We start from the raw sequence: 8,151 nt of genomic DNA on the forward strand, positions 1-8,151 counted from the left end.
CTGTGCTATTTTATTACTTCAAAGCAGTCATCACTATTTGAGATTGCATGCTTGTTACATCTTCTCTGGCTAGAATGGAAACGCTAAGGGCTCACAGGAAGTACTGTGTTTGTGTAGGTGAATGGATTAGAAGGGCTGGGGTAGAGCCCTGGGACACAGTATGGTCCCAGGGCAGCAGGCCTATGAATCAGAGTCGGTATTTTCACAAGATCCCCAGGAGATTCTTAAGCACGATAGTTTGCCAAACACTGCCTTTAGAACAGTGGTTCTGAACTTTGGCCACATGTCTGAAATACCCAGAGAAAGCTTTGAAAGTAGATTCTAATTTAATTGATTTGGGATATGGCCTGTATTCTTAAAAGGTTCCTGCCAGGGTAAATTTAGGGGACAGTCAAGGTTGAGATCCACTGCTCTATTGCTGCGCTATCACTAGCCACATGCAGCTATGTAAACACAAAACTAAATGCAAACTCAGCCTTTTAGTTGCTCTCACCACATTTCAAGTATTCCACGGCACACGGTCGTGGTTCCCGTAGTGGACAGTGGAGATGAAGAATATTTCCATCATATCAGAAAGTTCTATTGGACAGCGCGGCTTAAGACAGGGAGCTGAGAGAGCTGTTTTCGATTGAGTTAGGAGAGCATCTTTGGAAGCAAATGCTGAAGGGGAGAAAGGGAAATGGGGCCAGCTCTGGGTGGGTGGGGTCCTTGGAACAGGAGCAGAGGCTGGTTGCTGAGGCTTGATGGGGTTTCACCAGCAGGTGGCTCTCATGCCTCTCCCGCACCTCGTTCCGGAGCCCGAGCTGGCCCTTAGCCGTGGAGGGCAGAGCCGGGCACTGGGCACGCACCATCGTCTGATTCTTCAGAACCTCATACAGTAAGGGTGGGCAGAGGTCCAGATGGTGCAGGAGAAGGACGGGGCAGTCACCTCCTCCCACAGATACATCTAGAATACATCAGCATGGGACAGTCCTCACAGAACACCTGCTGAACGCTGGCAGACCTCATCCACCCAGAGCTGCAGCAAGATCGCTGAGTAGGACGAGAGGAAAACGTGATTCGGACGGGACATGTGGCCCTGGGGGAGCTGTGAGACAGGAAGCGTTCCCTCGTTCTGGGAAGCCTCTTCAGTGGCCGGGGGATCCGCCGGGACACAAGGGGAGCTTCAGTGGATTGGAGGAGAGTACGGCGGCCGCACCGCGGCAGGCGGAACAGAGCCCTGCACAGACAGGCCTGGCCACGGGCAAACAGTGATGCAGAAGGATGAATAAGTGATCTGGAAGATAAAGCAATGGGACTCGCCCTATCAGAACATCAGACACATTAAAAAAATGAAACCAATATTTGAGACCTATGGGAGAACATAAAGTGAGCCAATCTGCACTTAATAGGGATCCCAGGAGGAGAAGAGAAAAGGGCATCAAACATGTATTTGAAAGAAATTAGGCTGAAAACTTCCCAAACCTAAAGAAGGAAACAGATATCCAAGTACAGGAAGCTGAGAGAGTCCCAAACAAGAAGAACCCAAACAGACCTCCCCCAAGACATAACTGAAATGACAAAAGTTAAAGTGAGGATCCTAGAGGCAGCAAAAGAAAAGCAGTTACAAGGGAACCTCCATAAGATGATCAGCCAGAAGGGAGCGGGGAGATATACTCAAGGTCCTGAAAGAGAAAAATCTACAACCTAGGATACTCTACCCAGTTAAAGAATCATTTAGAAGTGTTGGGCTGCACCCCACGGGCCCACAAGCCCTGTGCTTGCCCATCCCTGAGACCACATATGAGCCTGGAGTCAGTGACAGGCACCAGTGGTTTAATGGATGGGGGCTCTCACATATCTAAAGCAAGCTCCTGTAGCAACACCCCACTGTGTGCAGGGGGAAGGGGGAGGACTTGGTGGCAGTCCTTGCTCCTGAGGGGAGGTTACCAGTTACGGGGGGATTGAGGTGAGGTTAGGTTGTCTTACCTATTTCCAGGGAAACTGGCAGAGGGTCATGCTCCTCACCGCTGCTTTGGTAAGTGATCACAGAGGAGACACTCTGATCTAAAGGTTAGAACCGTCACTAGCTGATGGGGCACGCGCACACGGCGGTCAGGCCCTTGTCGAGCAGGGGATGTACTTGAAGCAGGACAGCCATCCTGGGGACCTGATCATACACCCCACCCCTACAGCCCCCGCGTGACCCTCACAGTCCTTGTCCACCTCTTCCGTGATCCGGGGACAGGTATGTCGGGGGCTCTGCAACCGAATACCACAAATACCCTGGCAGCAGCCAGAGTACCAGCAGTAAGATTCCTGGTGTGCCGAGACAATCATTTGCCAGAATGGGGACAGATTTTGGAGCCAAGCCCTCACTGGGTTAGTAGAGAGGAAGCCAATAGGAGCAGCAGGGCCCTGTCTGCTTACAAGGAAGGTGAGGCCACCCCTGGTTTTCACAAACCCAGAGCCACCTGCATGGGGCAGGGAAGACCCTAACTCTGAAGGAGACACCCTAGTGCTCTAGCCAGAAGTGTTTTGTTAGCAGTGCACACATTAGGTCTTCCCAAGTGAAAAACAGTTAATTCTCCTAGTTGGACTTGTGTGTCCAGCCCTATTCCAGTCCACACAGCGTAGCCTGGGATAAGGGGCTCGTGGGCAGTCACCCTGGCAAAGTGTGAGCGGTACTGTGTGGTAACTTTTGCTGACGGTCATTCTGGCATGTTGGCGTGTGGAGCAGAAGCTGGTAAGAGTATTACCCCTCCCCGCATGGTCAGCCCTCCCCCATGCGGTCTCAGGAGCCAGGTCAAGTTTTCACAGAAGTCCCGAGGGAGACAACAGTGGCCTCTTGCAATACCCCTAGCAATCTGAGTCATTTCTCAGTGAGGGCATTTTTGCTGCTCAGTCCTCAGATGGACTTCCTCTGCGCAGGCTAGGAACGAAATGTAAGGCGTCTGACAGGCGCAGCATGGGGAAGATAGGACTGTAAGCAAAACACAAGCAATGTCCACATTCTGAGATGATACCACAGCTGTCCTGGTCTGTGGTGCCGTTCAGAAAACTCAGGGTTTCAGTCGTATGCAGGAACATGTCCAAAATCACATCTACAGTGGCCACCTAGCTTTCCCTTGGGTGTCTGAACCACAGCCACTCCATCCCGAGTTTCAAAGGTATTCCCCTCCACAATGGCCAAAGCAGCTGTGCAATGCAGGCTCCTCCAGTCAGTGAAGTTTAAGTTAAGCCATATATAAGTCAGAATGACTTCTCCGTATATCTGTACGTGAAGATTTTCCCATCATTTCCCTTTTTGATTGCAGTTTTTTGATAGATCAAAGTTTATGTCCTTCAAAGCAAGGGCAAATGCTGCCTGCACTGTGTCCAGACCATGTTCCTCCAGGCTAGGCCTCCTTTATATTTGCCTAGTTTGCTGCAGTGTAGGAAAAGTGATCAGATACTGTTGATAAGCTCTGAGGTATGTTAATGGGGAAACATTTTAGAGGCTACATATTTTGTCGATTATACCAAATTGTTACACAAACATGGTACATGTGCTTTTAGCAATAGACATAAAGCAAGCAGTGTTACATATCATGAGTAGTTATACTCTGTGACAGCTTCACTAGAGAATTTTCTCCTCCTGAACATCAGGGCAAAGGTGTGGCTAACAGAGTAAGTTTCATAAATCTAGACTTCAGTTAACAGTACTAGAATTTAATATCCACTGAAACATAGTATTTTTCTCTCCAAAATTACCCTCATTTCTACTAAACACAGCCAAATCAAGACTGATTTATTTGCAAAATGAGTCTGGTCAATTGACTGCATAGGCTCCTTGAAACTTGCTGTGCTGGAACTCCTCAGGCATCTCAGATTAAATTCCCAAAAGGCCTTTCGAGGCCAGGAAAGTCAAGCCAGGGTCTGCCATCAGACTCTGCCTCAGTGGAAATCCCCTCTTACAGAGGGCCCCCAAATACTGAGATTCCTGAACATGCCAAGAGAGAGTCTTTCCCATTTACCTGATAGGGTTGCTTGGAACCCAAGAATCTCCACAATTTCTAAAGGGACCAGGCAGAAAAGAAGAATGTTTCAGTTCTACCCATAGGTATAGTTTACCAAATTGCTGTAAGTCATAATTAACTTCAAGTAAGGGCTTCTCTATATCTGGAAAACACAGATGATACTCCAGACCAAAAAAAAAAAAAAAAAAAAACAACCAAAAAACAAAACAAAACAAAAAACCCAGAAAAATTATAACCATATTCACCACTTAACTCAGCTACCAATCCTTTCAACTTTTTATGAAGTCATCAAGTTTTCCCCTAGGATTCTCTGGTTATTTAGCCAGTTCAGCAATATGATCTGAGATTTAACAGAGACCTGTACTTGTCTAAAAGTCCTTCCTCTGAATCTTTTGAAGTACTTTTTGTAAAAGCATCAGAGTACAACAATAACTGCTTGTAAATGACAGAAGACTTTAAAAGGCCCAGTTAAACTTGATTACAATGTAATCAATACAGAAACTCGGTTACAATAACTAGAATTATGACTGATGATAATCTTGTGCCTTAAAAACCTTAGTCTCTGGCAAAAACCAAGGAGCAAGTAATTGTGAACTGTTTTTCATTCCAGCATTTCCTGATTGGAAAACTTAAGCTTTAGTCTTTCTCTCCTAAGAAGGCCAAGGTAGGTAAACTTAGACCCAGCTAGCAATTAATGTTGCAATATTTTATCCTGTTTGAAATGACCCAAATACTCAGTGAATTCTCTTCATTTAACTTAAATTGTCAAAACCTGGAGAGACTGTTCTAGATAGGCATTCACAAAACATAATTATCCCTAGGGAGTTCACCCAAAAGCTCTTATCTCATGTACATTTCCTTAAAGTTTCATCATATTAAGTTGTTTTCCTTGCAGACAGATTTGCAACAGACATAATAAGGTCTTATTTGATCTCTAGTAAATCTAGGTATACAACAGAAGTCGAAGTATCACACTTACCATTGATGACTCGAAAGATATATCTGTACTAATCAAACCAACAAGCCTAAGTAGTTTCAATACCTGATATTGATTTAGTACTGAACATTTCCTAGGTCATGTGAACCTGAAATTGAAATTCATTCTAGCCAGTTTCTTTTATACTTCTGAAAATTTATTTAAGTGCTTTAATTTCTTTTAAGCCATTTAAACAGAGCTCATCCAGAAACCAATCTTGGCCATGCCATTTGGAGACACAGACATGCCAAAACCAGTTTTAGAATGTCAAGAGTCCCATCTTGGGCATCTTCAGGGTTGTTTTTTTTCCCCCCAGTTTCTAAACAGCCAATTCAGTTAAAACAAATAACAGTAATAGTAATACATATCACTCACATTCATATGCATCAGTTTCAGAGGAACATGAATCATCATTCAAGTTACTAGGACCTCTAACAAGGGTCAAAACCAGGGAGAGACAACAGGACTCAGACTCAGGTACTGGGGACTCGTGCGCACACCCAAGGTAAAAGCCAAACCAAATACAAAGGTTCAGTTTGATACAATAGCCGAGCCATTAGGGGCCATTACTCCCCACACGTTCTTGGTGGCTCTCATTCATCAAAGACAGCCACTCCCAGGATTGCCCCACAACTTTCAGGATTGCCCCCTGCAACTTTTGGGCCCCACACGCTAGTGGACAGTCCCCCCAGCTTTCCATTGCCCATCCTCATTTCCCAGTGTCTGTGCTCACGGGAGTTTCCTTCGTCTCCTTGCTGGCTCTGACAATTGTTGGGCTGTATGTTGCAGGCCTGCAAGCCCTATACCTATCCATCCTTGAGGCTGAAGAAAGAGCCGAGAGTCAGCAACAGAGACCTCAGTGTCTTAATGGGTTTGGGGATCTTACACGTTTGAAGCAAGGTCCTGGAGTGATACCCCACTGTCTGTGGCAGATGGCGGGGAGGACATGGTGGCATGGGAAAGTCTACCAGGCAAAAAAGAACTTATACCAATCCTTCTTCAACTCTTCCAAAAGACTGGAAAACTCCCATAGTCATTCTGTGAAGCCATCATCACCCTAATACCAAAACCAGACAAAGACACTACCAAAAAAGAAAATTAGAGGCCAATATCTTTGATGAATATAGATGCACAAAGTTCTCAACAAAATTTTAGCAAACCATATCCAATAGTACATAAAAAGGACCACACACCGTGATCTAGCTGTATTAGTCCCACGGTCCCAAGGATGGCTCAGCATGTGCAAGTCAGTCCATGTTTGATACACCACACCAACAAGACAAAAACTACATCCATTTCAATAGATGCAAAAAAAGCATTTGATAAAATTCAGCGTACATTTATGATAAAAATTCTTACCAAAGTGGGTATAGAGGGAATATATCTCAACATAATAAAAGCCATTTATGACAAACAGCTAACATGATACTCTGATGAAAAGCTGAAAGCCTTCCTGCTAAAATCTGGAACAAGGGAAGGATGCCTATTCTCACCACTTCTATTCACAACAGTACTGGAAATCCTAGCCACAGCCATCAGAAAACAAAAGGTATCCAAATTGGAAGGGAAGAGGTAAATTTGTCATTATTTGCAAATGGTATGATAATATATGTAGCAAATCCTAAAGACTCCACATGAAAAGTACTAGAACTGATAGATGAATTCAGCAATGTAGCAGGACAGAAGATTAACATACAGAAATGAGTTGCATTTCTTTACACCAACAGTGAAATAACAGAAAGGGAAAGTTTTTGTTTGTTTTTTAAAACATCCCTCTTAAAATCACATTAAAAAAATAGTTGGAAATACACCTGACCAAGGAGGTGAAAGATTTATATTCTGAGAACTATAAAACATTGATAAACTGAAAGATGATAAAACTGAAGATGATTAAAAGAAATAGATACCCCATGCTCTTGGATTGGAAGAATTAATATTGCTACAACTTTAGGACATTGTACCCAAAGCAATCTACAGATTTAATGTGATCCGTATCAAATTACCCATGATATTTTTCACAGAAATAGAACAAATAATCCTAAAATTTATATGGAACCACAAAAGATCCTGAATTGCTGAAGCAATCCTGAGGAAAAAAGAACAAAGCTGGAGGCATAACACTTTCAGCCTTCAGACAATACTATAAAGCTACAACAATCAAGACAGCCAGACATCCTTGAGTGTGAAGTCAAGTGGGCCTTAGGAAGCCCACTTGTGGCCGCTGCTGAGTATTCCAAATTTGCTGGCAGCAATGCAGCACTTTCACAGCATCATCTCTCAGGATTTGAAATAGCTCAACTGGAATTCCATCACCTCCACTAGCTCTGTTCGTAGAGATGCTTTCTAAGGCCCACCTGACTTCACATTCCAGGATGTCTGGCTCTAGGTGAGTGTGAGTGATCACACCATCATGATTATCTGGGTCGTGAAGATATTTTTTGTACAGTTCTTTTGTGTATTCTTGCCACGTCTTCTTAATATCTTCTGCTTCTGTTAGGTACATACCATTTCTGTCCTTTATTGAGCCCATCTTTGCATGAAATATTCCCTTGGTATTTCTAATTTTCTTGAAGAGATCTCTAGTCTTTTCCATTCTATTGTTTTCCTCTATTTCTTTGCATTGATTGCTGAAGAAGGCTTTCTTATCTCTCCTTGCTATTCTTTGGAACTGTGCATTCAAATGGGTATATCCTTTCTTTTCTCCTTTGCTTTTTGCTTCTCTTCTTTTCACAGCTATTTGTAAGGCCTCCTCAAACAGTCATTTTGCTTTTTTTACATTTCTTTTTCTTGGGGATGGTCTTGATCCCTGTACAATGTCACGGACCTCCGACCATAGTTCATCAGGCACTCAGTCTATAAGATCTAGACCCTTAAATCTATTTCTCACTTCCACTGTATAATCGTAAGAGATTTGATTTAGGTCATACCTCAATGATCTAGTGGTTTTCCCTACCTTTTTGTTTAAGTCTGAATTTGGCAATAAGGAGTTCATGATCTGAGCCACAGTGAGCTCCCAGTCTTGCTTTTGCTGACTGTATAGAGCTTCTCCAACTTCGACTGCAAAGAATATAAACAATCTGATTTCGGTGTTGACCATCTGGTGATGTCCATGTGTAGAGTCTTCTCTTGTGCTGTTGGAAGAGGGTGTTTGCTATGACCAGTGTGTTTTCTTGGCAA

This window comes from Cervus elaphus, chromosome 20 (genome assembly GCF_910594005.1).
Source record: "Cervus elaphus chromosome 20, mCerEla1.1, whole genome shotgun sequence".
In the NCBI taxonomy this organism is placed as follows: Eukaryota; Metazoa; Chordata; class Mammalia; order Artiodactyla; family Cervidae; genus Cervus; species Cervus elaphus.